At 45.0% G+C, this 18,151-nt stretch overlaps 1 non-coding gene across 1 annotated transcript; it reads left to right on the top strand.

Annotated features, from left to right (window-relative positions):
- The first annotated feature begins 17,240 nt into the window (after positions 1-17,240).
- LOC138398529 (small nucleolar RNA SNORA70) lies at positions 17,241-17,369 on the top strand. The gene has a single exon (XR_011236007.1). It is a non-coding gene; the product is annotated as a small nucleolar RNA SNORA70 (small nucleolar RNA).
- Positions 17,370-18,151: the final 782 nt, after the last annotated feature.

The following is an 18,151-nucleotide window of genomic DNA, read 5'->3' as shown; positions in this document are numbered from 1 at the left end:
CCTCGTTACTGGTCTCCAAGCCTCTCTGGGGCCTTCTCCTTCCAGTTCTCCTCCGCAACTTCTTCCCGTGGAGACTCCTGTATTTTCAGGCACCCTTCCTTCTGACCTTCATCCAATCTGTGTCTGTCTGCCTGTTTATTTATTTATTTTTTTACTTTCTTCTAAAATCTGTCTTTCTTGCAGAAACACTCTGGCTGGCGGCTTTTCTCATCTGCCATCTTGATTTTCCCTAGAAATCAACAACACAAATATATTTGGAAAATGCTAACATTTTAAATGCAGTTGTTGAGTACCTCCTTTTCTGTATAAACATTTCACAATAAAAATATAAAAACTTTAAATGTTTAAACTAGCCCGGAATGAAAACTTGGTGACAATTAAAATAATGATGGTCTGATAGGCCCTCATTACTAGGGCCTAGAGACTCTGATAGGAGAGGGGTGAATGGAGGGGAGGTGAAGACCCCTCATAACCTCCCAGAAGGAAAAATCTATACCAAAAACATGATAGAATTGGCCAAGGTAAATGAAATCTGCAATGTAAATCATTAAATTGTGAAATGAAAGCCATGGTTCTATATGTTCTGTGACATTTGATCAAGGTGGAAGATAAGGAAAATTCCAAGAACCTTGCCGCCTCTCCAACAGCCTCTATTTGTCATTCCTCCCTGTATCGCCACTGTTCTCTCTCAACTTTTTCCAACTTTAGAATTCCTGGCAGAGACTGTACAGAGTCACCAGGTTTAATGAGCAGTGTCAATTCAGGCCATGGATCTGTGAGCGCCTGTTTCTGCTCACAGCTCTGCCTACTCCTCTCTCCCTACCATAAAGCTTTCTGGTCAAGCTCCACCTAAGCTTAGCAACAGCCACTATTTCCAGGATCTGGCAATGAGAGTAAATTGGTCAAGTCCCAGCTGTGGGAATTTGGGCAGGCCACCTGACTGCTTAGCCTTGTTTTCCTTGGCTGTGAAATGAAGGTAATTAACCTACCTCACAAGAGTTGAGGATTAAATAGGTATAAAAGTGCTTTATCAACAGGAAAAGCAACTTACAATAATTTATTGCTAAAAGACCCGAGGGTCTTGCTGTGGCACTCACCTGGGGTAGTAACCGAAGTTATGACCTGAGTCGGTGAATCATCCCATCACACTTACTAGAGGGAGGGCAGAGATGGTCCGCTGACCACCAGAATCCCTGCTTCCCCTTTCACAGTGTGGAGTTGCTGCTGGAAACAGGATGACCAGCCAGAGACTACATTTCCCAAGCCCCTTTGCAACTAAGTATGGCCAAAGGACTAGTTTTGCCATTGTACATTGTGCCTTCTCCTTGCTCTCCTCTCTTCTTGTGGGTGGCTAGATGTGCATGACATGACCAGACCCAGACAATGGTGGAGCCACAAGCCTGAAGAGGTCTGAGTCCTTGAATCACAAGGTATGGAGGAGAGGCACCCAGTCACAAAAAACAACTGCTTGGGACCACTTGGGAGCAAAAAATAACCCTCTATAATGTTGGAGCAATTATACATTTTGGGGTCTATGTGATAAAGCAGTTGGTATGAGCTGAGCAAGCAAGCTGTGTAATAGTTCTGGGTTTAATCCCTTGCTCTGCCAAGGTTTTCTGATCTTGGCCAGGTACTTAGACTCTTCATACTTCAGTTTCCTTATCTGTAAAGTACAAACAATAAGAGTTCTTGTCTCATTGGGTGGTTGTGAAAGTTAATTGATGTAATGCACAGGAGGTGCCATTAACTATAAATGTTCAATACATGTTGGCCATTATTACTAACAACATAGAATTACCAGACATCTTTTGGAATTCCTTCATTAATTCCAGGAAAGATTTCTACCTCTGCAGCGTCTCTCCAGGTCACTGTAGCCGTTACGTGCACATCAAAATATTTTCCAGGGAAACTTTTTCAGGGCCTTAATGTTTTCCCTAGACGATCTGTGTCTTTATTTGAACATAGTTAACTGGCAAGTCTCCAATCCTAAAGCTGCAGGCTCAGTTTATGCCTAAAGAGTCATACGTGTGGATTTAGTGATGGTGCAGGAGATTTAACGACTCAGAAGCCCAGCTCACCGGTCCTCCTTCCTCACCAGTCAAGGATGCTGTTGCCATACAGCTGCAGGTCTGTCTGCGACAGCAGAGGGCAGTGCTGCACACAAACTGCCGCCACTTCTGAAGCTCCCCATCCCTCCCCGTCTTCATTCCTTGCCTTTAGAAGAATGGCCATGATATTTCAGCAAAGCCTGGTTATCCTCAGCTCAGCGTTTATAGTTCTGAGTCTCTTGCGTGGCCACTGGCAAATCACATTTTGTTACCCTGCATGCTGATGCCGGTGGCCGCAGGCTAAAGTGAACATCAAGGAAAATACTAAAGGAAAAAAAAAGCTATAAAAAGGGCAGCCTGGCAGGGGTGAGGATCGGCCTAGTGATGCTTGAAAGAGGCGGATCCGCTGGATGTGAGACTAGGAGCCCCCGCTCGTCCCGGTATCTGCTGGCACAGCCACCTCCTCCTTGTCCTCCTTTCCTGAGTCACTTCACGCCCACCCGGTTTCTGCAAACGATTACACCCCGTCTTCTCCCACACCAGCGCGAGCTCCGGGACTCGGTCCCATGCACCTCAGTGATTCTCTGCTCGGTGTGTGGGTACGATCCATTTCAGAACCTCCTGTGTGAACCGTTCTGAAAACACACGTGCAGGGGCTCACTCTCGACCCCCCGAGTCAGATGCTGGGGTGGGTGAGGGCTGGCGGAAGCCCCTGGGGTGCCCACCCTGGGGACCCCTGGTGCAGCTAACGAAGACCCAGGCGAGGCAAGGGCAGAATGGAGAGGGGGAGCCCGCGTGGGGGCGGCGTTGAGTGACTCAGTGATTGATTGCTTCTGCTACTGTCCCCGTTTCCCCACGGGGATCTCTGGAGCCCACGCACTCCCGACAGGTGATCCCACTGCTTTCTTCACGGAGAAAATTAAAGCTCTCCCACTGTTCTCCTGCCCTCGTCAGCACTGCTCTGGGTTCTCATCCTTATTCTCCATCTTTCCTCCCCGCTGGATGCTCAGCCTGTCGCCGCCCCCCCTGTGTCTGGAGCCTGCCTTCCCTGCCTCCCTGGGACTGTTCTCCTCCCTCCAGCCGCTCCCCACCTGCACCTTGGTGTCTCCCTCCCCAGGGACTCTGTTGCTCCTTCCCTCGGCCCCATCACTTATCTGCAAAACTTCCCTCTTTCTCACTCCCCCGTTCCGTGATCGCCAGGTGCTATGGGCACTCCCTCTCCTGGTGATCCTTCCTCTCTGTCCCCTCTTCCCTGCCCCTGTCTTTGTGCTGGACTGTGCCACACCTTTCCATGACTGTCAACACATCTTCTGAGCTGGCTCCCCTGTCCGCAGTCAGCTCCCTGCCAGACTGAGTCCAGAGAGATTCTTCTGACACGCTAACCTGACACTGGCTTTCCCTGACTTAAAACCCGTCCCTGCCCCTACCCAGTGCCTGCTGGACAAAGCCCTGCCCCTCGCCTATCACACAGGCCTTCTCCACCTGCTCTTCTCCCCTTGGTGCTTGTCACTCCAGCCGTGTGCACCTATGAGCCCCTTAGGGAGTGGTTGTTTTTGCCTGGCATGACTTTCCCCATTTTGCTTTGTAAAATGAACTCCCACTCATCCTACAAAACCCAGCTCAGGCACCACCTCCCCTGAAAAGCCTTCCCTGATGCCCTTGGATTGGTTTCATCATTCTCTTTTCTGTGATCATTCTGACTCAGTATCAACCTCTCACTGTTGTACCTTCCCACTCTGAAACTTTGGAGTCACTAAGTACTTCTCATAATTCATTCATTTATAATTACCTCTTCCTGTCTAAGTTTCTTGAGGACATCGAATAGGAATTATTAATCTCAGCGCTCCCGGTTCCTAGCACAGCCTCTCGCTCTGGTGGGACAGAATTGGGGGAGAGCTAGTCTCTCACTTCCTTTCACTGATAGACTTCTTTAAAACAGCAAACCCCGGCCTTTATGGTGTTTCTACTCCCACTCACCCCTTCACTCACTAAAATCTGTTTTCCTCCCGTATTTGTGATCTTTTAAAGAAACAAATGACTCAGCCACCATGTCTAAAGTCTGTGCCCATTCACTTCTCATTGTCCTCAACCTCTCTGACCATTTGTCACTGTTGACTACCACCCTCCTTGAAATTCTCCCATTGGTTCCTGTAGCAAATAGTCATTGCTGTTATTGCGTCCATTCCACCTTCTTCTGGGGACAGCACCCCAATTTGCTTCTAGGGAATCAGCCCTGTACTGTCCTCAGTCCATGTGGGTTCGGTGTTACTCTCTCTCCTGGCAACTCCAGAGATAAGTGTTGACTTGGTTATAAACATGAAAGCATAGCAAGCTCGTGACCACCGAGACTGGCTTAGAGATGGGCATGTAACGTCAGCCACACCAGGGTCAGACTAGTAGCTCAGAGCCCTTCGTTGGAACTGCTTAGAGGAAAATTGTTCTTCCTGCTGGAGAAGATAGACGGGAGCTCCTGACAGCTCTTATGTCACCATAAAGAGAAGATTCCTGAGCCAACATAAGAAAGCAGAGTAAAGTGAAGGGAGTCCAAATAATCCCAGCATCTTTGAGCCACTGAATACATCTGAGCCTGGACTACTCTGGACTTACCAGTTATGTGAGTCAATATATTCCTTTTTTATTAAACCAATTTGAATGGTTTCCTGTCACTTGCAAAAACAAAACAAATCTTGATTAATTATGGTTATTACGATCTGCAGTATCTCAGCTCTCCTCCTACATTATCTTTCTCCTTCACTGCTTTCTTGTTATCCTATCTCATACATGTAATTCTGATGCTAATCATAGAAATTTCCACTTGCATGATACTCTACAGCTTACAGCCCATCTGTCCAGAGCCCTCACCAGCTTTTACACGCTCTTCCTTACCGAACACAACCAATTCTGTAGCTTCAGTTCTCATTTCTGTGTAACCACCCAAATTCTCACCTAATTCCAACTTCTCTGCAAAACCCCCACCCTCACTTTTCTACCCACCTGCCCCTCTTCATTAGAATCCCACCAATCCCACTGACCGGCCTAAACTCTAATTCTTCCTTCACAGTTTCTCTTTTTCCAAATCCAACGCTCTTTCTGATTATTTCAATTTTGATCCAAGTATTAACATTTTCCAGCTTCTCCTAGTCTAGAACCCTGGAGTTATAATTAATGATTCCTTCTCTTTTGCTACCTTCCACCCTATGCCTTCCAACTCACCCCCAACACACACACAGTTGCCAAGTCTTTTTGAGTTTATCTCCAGCATGGCTTCTCTCTGTTCTGTCCTCCTCCCCCACCACTCTGTCCTGATTCAGGCCTTTAACCTCCTTTGTCTACTAGATTCTAGTCTGTTCCTGTGGCCCGGCCCCTCCCCTCCCAGCAGCCAGGGGAATTCCCATAAGGCTGTTCTGAGCCCGTCAGGCCTCTGCTCCAAAAACATTGAATGGTGGGGCTGACTCCTCGCTGATCCCAGCAAAGGGTCACTCCCCTACCTGACATGCAGTTCCTCGGGGATCTGGCCATGATCTTCTGATTCTTTTGTACCTGTCCCTCTGCTCCAGGCCCTTCTCTCTCACAGTGGCTGCCTTTTCCCTCTCTCCTGTTTTGTACGTGGAGCACTGCCTCCTAGAAACCGCCTCCTGTTCCCCATCTCTATTGAAATTCTGCCCACTTTCAGCTCAGCCTAAAGGTCATCTCCGTTTCCCTAGTGACCAGATAGGGAAGGGCAGCACAGCGCCAGCACACAGCACTGGTCATACCGTCACACCCCAGGAGCTCGGATTCACGGGTCCGTGCCAGCCCCCGGTGAACACTCGAAATGTGTGCTGCGGCCGTGGGCGTGGCCTGGTCACCAGCCCACCTGTGATGCACACCTTGGTCAACGTGCCTCTGACTCAGGTTGAGTCAGAGAGCTGACGTGTGAACGGCAGAAGGGAGTTCTAAATGATCTCTCAAGGCTGGAATGAAAGCAAAAACAAATTGGAATGAACAACCAAAAAGCTTAGCAAAGACTCATGTAATATCCTACACTGAGGTTCAAATCGTGGATTCCGCGGTGTGGGATGGGGGAAGCAAGGTGTTACGGGAAGCACTTCAGGCTCGATCTGAACCAGCAGAGGGTGAGAGCTGCCAAGAGAGTGAATGTCACTATAGGAGTCATGAATAAAACGTGGTGTGTGGAGCAAGGGGAGTGACAGTCCCTGTGTTGCCCGTCCACGCTGGTCAGAGATCTAGGTCTGGTCCAGACAGCTCAAGCCAAGGATGGCCAACCTGGAGCAGCCTCAGGCAGGACTGTGTCCATGACCCAGGACAGGGGGGAATCATGAAACCAGGACAATTGAGGCACAAATAGAAGAACTGGCTGAGGAGAAGACTGGGCAGGGACAGGCGAGCTGTCTGTAGGCATTTGGAGAGCTGTCCTCTGTTTGAAGGGAGTTACCTCTGCTATGTAACCAAGGAAGGAGGAGTCAGGGTCACTGGATAAAAACTGTAGGGGGAGATTTTAGCTTAGGAGCAGGAAAAAAACTTTGAATGCAAATATGTTCCTTACGTCTGTGTGGTGGAAGTATGGGGGAAGCTTCATTTTTTTCCTTTATTTTTTACTATGCATTTTTCTTCCGATGTACAGAAGTACATGTTTTATACTAAAGTGGACTTTGGTTGTTTTTCCCAGCCCAGCACCCATTGCCCCTTTTTCTGGTCTTAGCCCCTGAATGCTGCTTTGGGGAGCACCCCACTCTCTCCGTGGTTTGGATGAGGCTGCCCCACCCTCTGGCTCCAAGGTTGTTTCTGCAACCCAGGCCTGGCCTATCAGGGAACTCTGTCACCTGGCCACAGGGGTCAGTGTGGGGACCAGCCATGCCTCAAGGGGGGCTAGTGAGAGACTACAAGACCAGTAGGAGAGAGATGCTCTCTTCTGCCTGGGTTGCTGAGTGGACAGGAGTGAGGGCTGGTGGTGGCAGTCTTGCCTTTGCAGGGGCAGAGCCTGCCTGAGAGTGAAGCCAACATGGAGGGAAGCAGAGCTGAGAGACAGAGAGTGGATGCTGTCATTTGAACCCTATATCCAGCCTTGCCTGAAGCCAGGCCTATTTTCTGGACATTTCCATGAAACAAGCCACTGAATTACCTTTTCTGCTTCAACCAGGGTGTCAATTTTATGTTTCTTATGCCCAAGGGAGTCCTGAATGATACTGACTGATACAGACTTTGTCTTGACAATGCCAGAGCTGTTGACAATGGAATGATTACAGATTTAAAAAAGGCCACAAAACCACTGATTGGTTAAGGATCCCATCAGAGCCCTGGACGAAATAGCCTTCAATGTTTTCCCAGACTCCGAGACCTGTTCCGGTCCTCCCCCTCTTTGGAACACGTAGCCTCTTTTCAAGCTCCCTTTCCTGGGGTGCATCCCACATTCTACCTGGACCAGAGCTTCTGCTCCATCTCCTATCTCCCCTATTAAACCAGAACCTTTTTGAATAAACGTGAAGATGGTGGGTTTTTCTTCTTAGCTCAATTAATGTTTATGGGAAGGAAGGGAAGAAGGAAAGGAGAGAAAGGAGAAAAACAAGGAGGAGAAAGTAAGGCAAGAAATCTACTTTTCATGGTATTTTAAGCACTAAATTGTGATGCTCTGTCTAGTCTCTTAATCAAATTCTGGATTCATAATTCCACCTTGTTTGCTATTTTTTGAAGTTTGATTGCTCCTCTACTTTGTTGTTTTTTTTAAAAAAAAATAAAATAAAATCTATGGACAGTAATGCTATTTGGCAAAGATGGCTTATACTATAAGGTTTCATTCAAACTCCAGTTCCACCTTCTCTTGACCTGTTCTTGCTTACCTCTCTATTTTCTGGCGATTATATTAGCTTCCTTAATAAGCCTTCTTTATCAGAATGAGGCGCTCAGACCTACAGGTACTTGGATCATAATGGTGTATCAAGGGATACTTGCAGAGGATTCTTCCAGAAGTATTTTGACAGGTGACACTATGGTCTTGTCTAACTTCCCTAAGGAAAACTAGATAATGAGATAATCCTCCCCAGCAAGTCACAGAAGCAAATAATCTGCCTAAGATAAGGTTTCCCTGTTTTCTTTATCTGAGACTTGACAAAAAACAACCCCTTCCTGTCCCCCCACCAATCACACCCAAGACACCTTCTACCTTTCACTGCCTGGAAGGTTATTCTGTCTAGACATTTCTTAAGCAATTAGAATGGTGTTGAGTGTAATTGTGACAAGTTCAGCTGGCCCAGATGTCCCTAAAAGGTCCTCTACATTGCAACATAGTTAAAATAGACATCACTGTCTCAAGTGGATGAGATTTCTAAGGGAATGTCCATGCATCTAAGCATTTATATTTAATATTAAACTATTGGGAACCCACTGTATACAGCACTCTGTTGAGCTCTGTGGGAGAAGATACCAAAACTTGGGGCACTGTCTTCGCTTTCCAGGAGTTTATAATTTAATTAGAGAGACAGGACACACGCATGCACACATAACTTTCCTTTCAGCTGAGGACCAGAAATCCAAGGTTCTCAACTCTGGCCACATATTTACATCACTTGAAGAGATTTAGAAACAATATTGGGAAGGGGACAAGAAGTCTGAGACACCAGAGATATCAGCTGCCAATCGTCTCAGAAAGAAGGAAAAGTTTTAGAGAAAAAAGAAAAAACAAACAAACAAACATACATAGGGTGTAATTTTGAGGGAAAGTATGCCAGAACCTACAAGAGATTCCACAGGAAGAAGCTGTGGAGCAGAACAAGCAGAAGCAAGAAACCAGCAGAGATCAACCCCTGAGAGGCTTGGAGTCCAGTGAAAAGGGGAGGGGGAGCAGTTTGTTTCTCCCTCCCTCACATCTCTGGCAGTCAGCAGGCTCCCGAGATGCTGGAGAGCCTTTCTACCCTTACAAGCCCCAAAGCTGCTGCACCAGTGAACTGCGAGCTTCTTGAGGACAAAGCACCAGGCTCCCAGCCCCCTTGGGGCACTTCCTGTCACCACAGACCAGAGCTGAGACAGCAGGCACCATATTGTTTCTCCACCCACTGTGTGTCTTTGTCCTCCCCAGAGGGGTTCAGTCCGTCAGTTTTTGTCTTGCTTCTTCCCACACGAATATTTCCCAACTCCAGCCCAGACTGTGGCAGCCACAGGGCGCCAGTGGGTCCGGGGTGATCTGCATGACCCCAGAGCCTGGACATTTCAGGCAGGCTGCCTTCCAGAGAGAGGGACAGAGATGAGCAGAGTGCTACCTTTCTCAATCCAGACTCTTTTCCTCCGCTTCCCCTTCCCCACCAGGAGCTACTGAGAGAGACGCTTGAGCCAGGGCTCTCAGGATCTGCTGCTTCCCCTCTGTTGGGGCTTCTACAGAGAGTGGGACTCAAACAGTTCCTTTTAAAGCCCTGCAGTGGATTAAGGGTGCTAAGAGTGTAAACTCCCTGCTCACCAGTCCTCCCTAGTGCTGCTTGCTAGAGCAGGGCACACCCTAAGGCAGAGGGACATCAAACCTGCTTAGGCACCCCATAGACAACTCAGGACCGGCACACTTCTGCCTGGCATGATCAGGGACTGATATTTGGGGACCTGGGGACAGACCAACAGGTCAGATCCTGTACCCCCAGAACTCGATCATGTTGCTCAGGGGCATGGAGGAGAGATTTGTGAACTAATCTCAAAAGGCAAGGGAGCCACATGGGCAGAACAGAACAGAGAGTGCAGTGCACTCGTGGAGCACCCCTTCTGCCACAGGAAGGCCACACTCTCAGCCCAGGGCAGGATCCTGGACAGGGAGACTCCCAGCCTACAGGGCCATCGTGGAGAAGCTCAGCTAGTTTGGGATCCTGCCTGCTGGCAGATGCTGGAGGGAGATTGTGGATTGGGGGTGGGGCAGAGAATGAAACCCACTCCTGACAGCCAGACCGTGAATCTCAGATGGCCCTGCCCCCACAAGCAGACTTTCTGGCTGGGTGTACCCAAATCAGCCCCTCCCTGGTGGCTTTCCCTAGTAGCCTGGGAGGAGATCTTTGACCCCTGCTAAGACATCTACCTTACCTGCTTTTGTGGAGCCTGAAGGCAGGCTTACCCCACTCAGCCCTACACAGCCTCACTCCCCTACCTGCCTCTGCTGTAGCAGAAAATAAAGATACACCTGAAAGTTTCAGGACCCTATCTACCACCTAGGGCATTTGAGTGCTTCTCCTGAGGGGCTAGAGCTGGTCACAGGTCTGAAAAACAACACTGCAGCTTGTTCCTTCTGGCAAGTACCACCTACTGAGAGGGAGGTCAATTTGCAGAGCCCTTTTCAACATTTACTGACTTAATCATATAGGGTGTGGTTGATTCTTACCCACAAGCACGAACTACTGTCTCAGAGATTAAACTAGCTATCTCAATACAATTCACACTGTTAAGAAGACCACAGGGCTGGGTAAAGAGAAAGGATTTCAAACTTCCATCCTCCCTCATCAAAGACAGACAGGGAATCTGTCCACACACACACAGCTCACAAACAACCAGCCTACAAACAACCAGCAACTGAGAAAACCACCACACTAAAGACATCTATAACCAAGACAAACATCCAGAACCTAGATCACCATCAAAGCACCCACAAGCAAAGCCAAAGTTTCTTACCCAACATATGCTGGAGGCACACACTTATGAGAGAGGGAGAAAAAAAGCCCCATCTAAACAAAAGAAAATCCAAAAATAAGGAGCAAGAGCTGCTTCAGATGAGAAAGAATCAGCCAGAGAACTCTGGAAGTATGAAAAATCAGAATGAAAGGACACCCCCAAGAGGGAACACCAGCTCTGTAGCAATGGCTACCAATGAAAATGAAAATATTGAAATGACAGATAAAGAATTCCAAATATGGATTGTAAGGAAGTTCAATGAAATGCAAGAGAAAATGGAAAGCCAACTCAAAGAAACCAGAAAAACAATTCAGGAAATGAATGAAAAATTCACTAAACAGATCGACACATTAAGAAAAAAATAGAACTTCTGGAAATGAAAAATTCATTTAAGGAAATACAAAACTCAGTGGAAAGTTTTAAGAATAGACCAGACCAGGCAGAAGAAAGAATTTCAGAGCTTGAAGACAACTCTTTCAAATTAGCTCAGTCAGTCAAAAATAAAGAACAAAGAATTAAAGGAATGAATAAAGCCTATAGGAAACATGAGATTATGTAAAATGTAAAAAATTATGTATATTTGTATAAGAATCATAGGCATCACTGATGGTGAAGAAGAAAAGACACAAGGGTGGAAAGCCTAGTTGAGGGAATAATTGAGGAAAACTTCCCTGGTCTTCCTAGAGATTTAGAGATCCAGGTATAAGAAGCTGAACAGACACCTGTGACATTCATTGCAAAGAGGCAATCACCAGGACACATAGTCATTAGACTGGCCAAAGTCAACATGAAAGAGGAACTCCTGTGAGCCATGAGGCAAAAACATCAAGTAACTTACAAAGGAAAACCCATCAGGCTAATAGCAGATTTCCTCAATGGAGACCTTACAAGCCATAAGAGATTGGAGCCCCATCTTCAGTCTTCTTAAACAGAACAACTGCCAGCCTAGAATTTTGTATCCTGAAAAACTAAGTTTCATATATGAAAGAGAAATAAAGACTTTTCCAGACAAGGAATGACTGAGGAAATTTGTTAAGACCAGACATGCCCTGCAAGAAATATTCAGAACTTCATTATACATGGATCAGCACAATAGACACCCACCAGTGTAAAACCGCCCCAAAGCTAAAGCTCAGAGTTCATATGAAACAATAGCACAAGAGGTAAGACAAAGCAATAAGGCTATACCCAACAGGATGAACAGAACAGCATCCCAGATATAAATTCTGTCAATCAACATTAATGGTCTGAGTCCCCCACTCAAGAGATATAGTCTGACTGAATGGATGAAAACATACAAGCCAAGTATCTGCTATCTCCAGGAAATACATCTAACCCAAAGGACTCATACAGATTCAAGGAAAAGGAATGGAAAACAAAATATTCCATGCAAATGGAAACCAAAAGAAAGCAGGTGTAGCCATTCTCATATCAGATAAAATTGACTTTAAATCAACAATAGTAAAGAAAGACAAAGATTATATAATGGTAAAGGGAGCAATTCAACAAGAAGACATAATAATTCTAAATATTTATACACCTAACGCAGGAGCACACAGATTCATAAAGCAAACCCTACTAGATCTAAGCAAAGAGATTAACAACAGCATCATAATTGCTGGGGACTTCAATACCCCACTGACAGAACTGGACAGATCATCCAAGCAGAAAATAAATAAACACTGGACTTAAATAGGACTCTAGAACAAATGGATCTAACAGACATTTACAGAACATTTTACCCCAAAACTACTGAATATGCATTCTTCTCATCAGTACATGGAACATTCTCCAAGATCGATCAGATCTTAAGTCACAAAACATGTCTCAACAAATTCAAAATAATAGAAATCATACCATGTATCTTCTCAGACCACAGTGGAATAAAATACTAGAATCAACTGCAAGTGAAACATTCAATTCTACACAAAGTCATGGAAATAAAATAATCTGCTGCTGATCAATTATTGGGTAAGTAATGAAATTAAGATGGAAATCAAAAGACTCCTCAAACTGAATGACAAAGGGGACAAAAGCTATCAAAATCTATGGGATTCAGAAAAAGCAGTCCTAAGGGGAAAATTCATAGCCTTAAATGCCTACGTCAGAAAGACAGAAAGATTACAAATTAACAATCTAATGACACGTCTCAAGGAACTATAAAATGAAGAGCAAACAAAACCCAAATCCAGCAGAAGAGAAGAAATAACTAAGGTCAGAGCAGAACTAAATAAAATGGAAAACAAAAAACAATACAAAGGATCAATTTTAAAAAGTTGGTTCTTTGAAAAGATAAACAAAATTGATAGACCTCTTGCTAGATTAACCAGAGAGGACCTAAATAATCTCAATCAGAAATGAAAAAGGAGACATTACAACTAATACCACAGAAATACAAAACATAATCTGTGAATACTATGAAAATCTCTACACGCATAAACTCAAAAATGTAGAGGAAATGGACAAATTCCCAGAAACACCTCCCAAGACTATCAGGAAGAAATAAAACTTCTGAACAGACCAATAAGAATCAAAGACATTGAAGCAGTAATAAAAAAAAACTTTCAATGAAAAAAGCCCCAACTAGAAGGATTCACAGCCAAATTTTACCACACCTACAAAGAAGAACTGGTATCCATTCTGTCGAAATTATTCCATAACATCAAGAAGGAAGGAATCCTCCCCAACTCATTGTATGAAGCCAGTATCACCTTGATACCAAAGCCAGGAAAGGACAAAAGAAAAAAAGGAAACTATAGACCAATATTCCTTAGGAATGTAGATGCAAAAATCCTCAATAAAATACTAGCAAACCGAATTCAACAGCACATCAAAAAAATAATCCACCATGACCAAGTGGGCTTCATCCCAGGGATGCAAGGATGGTTCAACATATGTAAATCGATAAATGTAACTCACTGCATAAACAGAAGTAAAAACAAAAACAATATGATCATCTTAATAAATGCAGAAAAAGCATTCAACAAAATTCAGCATTCTTTCATAATAAAAACCCTCAACAAAGTAGGCATAGAAGGAACATAACTCAAAATTACAAAAACCATATGTGACAAATGCACAGCCAACATCATACTGAATGGGGAAAAATTGAAAACATTCCTCCTAAGAACTGGAACAAGACAAGGGTGCCCACTATCACCACTTCTATTAAACATAGTGCTGGAAGTCCTAGCCAGAGCAATCAGGCAAGAGAAAGAAATTAAGGGTATCCAAATTGGGAAAGTGGAGGTCAAACTATTGCTTTTTGCTGACAATATAATCTTATACCTAGGAACCCTCAAAGACTCCACCAAGAGACTCCTGGAATTGATAAATAAATCCAGCAAAGGTTCAGGTTACAAAATCAATGCACACAAATCAGTAGCATTTCTATACACGAATAACAGTCAAGCTAAGAGTCAAATCAAAGACTCAATACCATTCACAATAGCTACAAAGAAAATGAAATACCTAGGAATATACTTAACCAAGGAGGTGAAAGATCTCTACAAAGAGAATTATGAAACACTAAGGAAAGAAATTGCAGATGATACAAACAAATGGAAAAACATATCATGCTCATGGATTAGTAGAATCAACATTGTTAAAATATCCATACTGCCCAAAGTGATTTACAGATTCAATACAATCCCCATCATATTTCACAGATCTAGAAAAAACAATTTTATGCTTCATTTGGAACCAGAAAAGATCCCAAATAGCCAATACAATCTTAAGCAAAAAGAACAAATCTGGAGGCATCACATTACCAGACTTGAAACTCTGCTACAAGGCTATAGTAGCACAAAAATAGAGACATAGAGAAATAGAACAGAATAGAGAACTTATATATAAAACAATCCACATACAGCCAATTGATCTTTGACAAAGCAAACAACAATAAACACTGGGGAAAAGATGCCTATTCAATAAATGGTGCTGGGAAAATTGGATAGCCACATGCAGAAGAATGAAATAGGATCCATATCTCTCACCACTCAGAAAAGTTAATTCAAGATGGATAAAAGATTTAAATGTAAATCATGAAACCATAAGAATTCTAGAAGATAATGTTGGAAAAAATAAACAAACAAACAAACAAATGTGACTTGATTAAATTAAAAAGCTTCTGCACAGCTAAGGAAATAATCAACAGAGCAAATAGACAACCTACAGAATGGGAGAAAATATTTGTAAGCTATATATCCAATAAAGGGCTAATAACCAGAATCTATAAAGAACTTAAGCAAATGATCAAGAAAAAACAAACAACTTCATCAAAAAGACAAAAGACATGAACAAAATATTTTCAAAAGAACATAGACAAATGGTCAATAAACATATGAAAAAATGCTCATTGTCACTAATCACCAGGAAAATGCAAATTAAAATCACAATGAGATATCACCTTACCTCAGTTAGAATGGCTTTTATTAGAAAGTCCAAAAACATTAGACATTGGCGTGGATGCATAGAGAAAGGAAAGCTCATATACTATTGGTAGGACTGCAAATTAGTACAACCTCTATGGAAAACAGTACGGAGATTTCTCAAAGAACTAAAAGCAGACCTACCATTTGATCAGCAATCCCACTACTGAATATTTACCCAAAGGAAAAGATGTATATTATTTTCAAAAAGACACCTGTACTCAAATGTTTATTGCAGCACAATTCACCATGATAAAGATGTGGAATCAACCCAAGTGCCCATCAATTTATGAGTGGATTAACAAAATGTAGTATATGTATACCATAGAATACTGCTCAGCCATGAAGAAGGATGAATGAATGCCTTTTGCAACAATTTGGATGGAATTGGAAACCATTATCCTAAGCAAAGTATCTGAAGAATGGAAAAAAAAATCACATGTACTCACTATAAAATTGGAACTAATCAATAAGCACACATGCACACAGTGGAAATCAAGCAGAAGTTAAGGGAAGGAGAAGATATGAAAAAACCTACCTAACAGGTACAATGAACACTATCTGGGTGATGGGCACACTTTTAACCCTGATTCAAGTAACCAAAATCATATGTACCCCTGTAATCTTTTGAAATGAAAAAACAAACAATATTAGATCGTGAGCCTTACTGCAGACAACTAAATGAGAAATATCTGGGTAGATCCCAAGTATTAATATCTTTAACCACTCTCCCCATGCAATTCTTAGGTGCAATCAGATCTGAGAAACATTGGCCTAAATCCCACCTTTCCTTAAAGATAGAGATCAGTTTGCCCTCCTTAATTTCTTCAACCAGAAAGAATACATGTTACTGATTGATTCTCAAAGGTCCTAGTGCTTCCACCGAAGAAACACTCAGGAAACCTCAGACCAAGTCCTCTTTCCCAGACACCCAACGAGGAGGACAACATAGCAGCAGCAACACCCCGCAGCCCCAACACACACCTGGAAGGTTTCTTGCCTCAGTGTTGATAAAAGGCAAGGGCCAATCAGCTGGGTATGGCGATGCTAGAAAACTTAAAAAGCCATGGCAATGCAAATACAGTTCAACTCTTGGACTAACCTTATGTTTTTGGCAGCCATTTGGCTTACTTCAAAGTACCTGTGTTCATAACTGGAGTCCGGTAGTTATCTGGACCCAAATGAGAAGTATGTTTCACTTCACAGGACAGGAATCCTTAGGAAGCAACAGACATTGACCTAGATTTCCTCCTCCTAGGCTTCCTTCCGTCTTTGGAGCATATTCCCACCCAGTGCAGGTGCACAGTCCCGTCTAACAAGGCAAGCTGGCCCCTAAGCATCCCAGAACAGACATTCTTAGGCACTGACGACCGCTGCCTGGCTGGGAGATGCGGCTCAGTCTTGATTAAAGCTGTCTTTTATTTTCCTTTGTCTGAGCGAGCCCATCCAGCCAACACTAATCCATTTGTCCAAAGGATTCTAACCTAATAGCCAGCACTTGCAGCCAAAGCCTCTAATACCCTGACCCACCTCTGTAATTGTCCTGACCAATATATCTGCCTCCTCTCACTGGCGACTCAGGCCAGGCCAGGCTCCAAGCTCTACCTCAGAATGCGATTAATCAAGAACATCAGAATAGAGGACATGCAGACTGGAAACTTTTTATACGCTAGGGAGGAAAAAAGCCAGACTCTGAGCAAAGGCGACATCAGCTTCCAAATCATTGTTCCTCAGGGTGGGTGTGGGATGCTTTGTTCAGAAAGTGGCACGTTCTGCAAGGCTGGGGGGTGGGGGTGGGGCTGCAAAGCTGACTCAGGACCTGCTGCTTCAGAGGAAACAAGAGCTTTCTCATCAACAGAAAAATCCAGTCCTCAGGCCCAGTTGGGCACCCAATTTCAGAGTGGCACAGGCCTTCCTAAAAGGACTTCGGCATCACAAAATCTTCCCCCTGGATCTCAAGCTATGTTTTCAGGAAGCAGTGACACTCGGTGCTGCCGTCCCTCAGCTGCCTCCCGAACATGCTGGTCCTGAGCCTGACGGGTGAGATCAGACCACTTGGTCCCCTTCTGCCCCTTATCTCCAAGGCTCGTGATTTTAAATGTCACTTCAAGAACTCCTCTAGTGTCCACTGCTAATTAAGCTGGCTGTTCTCCCTTCTGCATGGGGGCCATGTGCAGTGGCTGCAAACAGCAGCCTCCTCAGTGGTGACATAGCCTGTTGCTGGCGTAGGTTACCCCAAAGGACCTTGGAGACAGATCTTCCCAGTGGTTGTTCATGTCTCTGATCTCAGGCTGTCCCCACCCTAGGCTCCAGACAGGCATGAGGGGGGCCTTTGGAGATCCCCAGGGCAGGTGGCCAGGGTCCACGTCAGCCAAGTGTGTCACATCCATCCCCACCAGCTGCAGAACAAGGAGCTTGTGATGGGAACCCACAGGGACCAACTTCCAGCTCCCTGACTGCCAGACAATCCTCATCTCCAAGAAGGGGGATTTGCCAGTTTCATGTGAAGACATGGCTGAGAAACAGCTCATCCCGATGGCCGTGGGGTCAAATATGTCCCCGGTCACAGCCTCTAGACAAGGCACAGGCCCTGCTCTCATAAGCGCTTCTGCAGCGCTGCTCCTCCCTGTGCGGGCCCACTGACAAATCCTACTCATTGTCACAAAAAGAGAACTCCTCTAGTCAATTTTGAACACACTTGGAAGGGGAGTGGGGCGGCCCCCCTGAGCCCGCGCTGGCACGGAGGGCTCCTCCGCTGACTTCCCAGCAACGGGAGAGGGAGAGGCTTCTCCAGGAGAGGCGGGAGTTTAGCCCATGAAGCCCCCAACACTAGCCGCATTCCGGTCGCTCATTCCACCGCGTTTGCTTAGCTTCTACTACAGGTGAGTTTTTACCACAGCAGGTACTAAACTGCACGCTTTGAGGCTGTGGTCCCCAACCCCCAGTCCAAGGACGGTGCCTCAGAGCTCTGCCGCACCCTCCCCCGGACCCCCGCCCACCCCACACCCCATCCATGGAAAAATTGTCTTCCAGGAAACC

This window comes from Eulemur rufifrons, chromosome 17 (genome assembly GCF_041146395.1).
Source record: "Eulemur rufifrons isolate Redbay chromosome 17, OSU_ERuf_1, whole genome shotgun sequence".
In the NCBI taxonomy this organism is placed as follows: Eukaryota; Metazoa; Chordata; class Mammalia; order Primates; family Lemuridae; genus Eulemur; species Eulemur rufifrons.
Note: the sequence above shows the minus strand (reverse complement) of the source record. Positions and strands in the feature narration are given on the sequence as shown.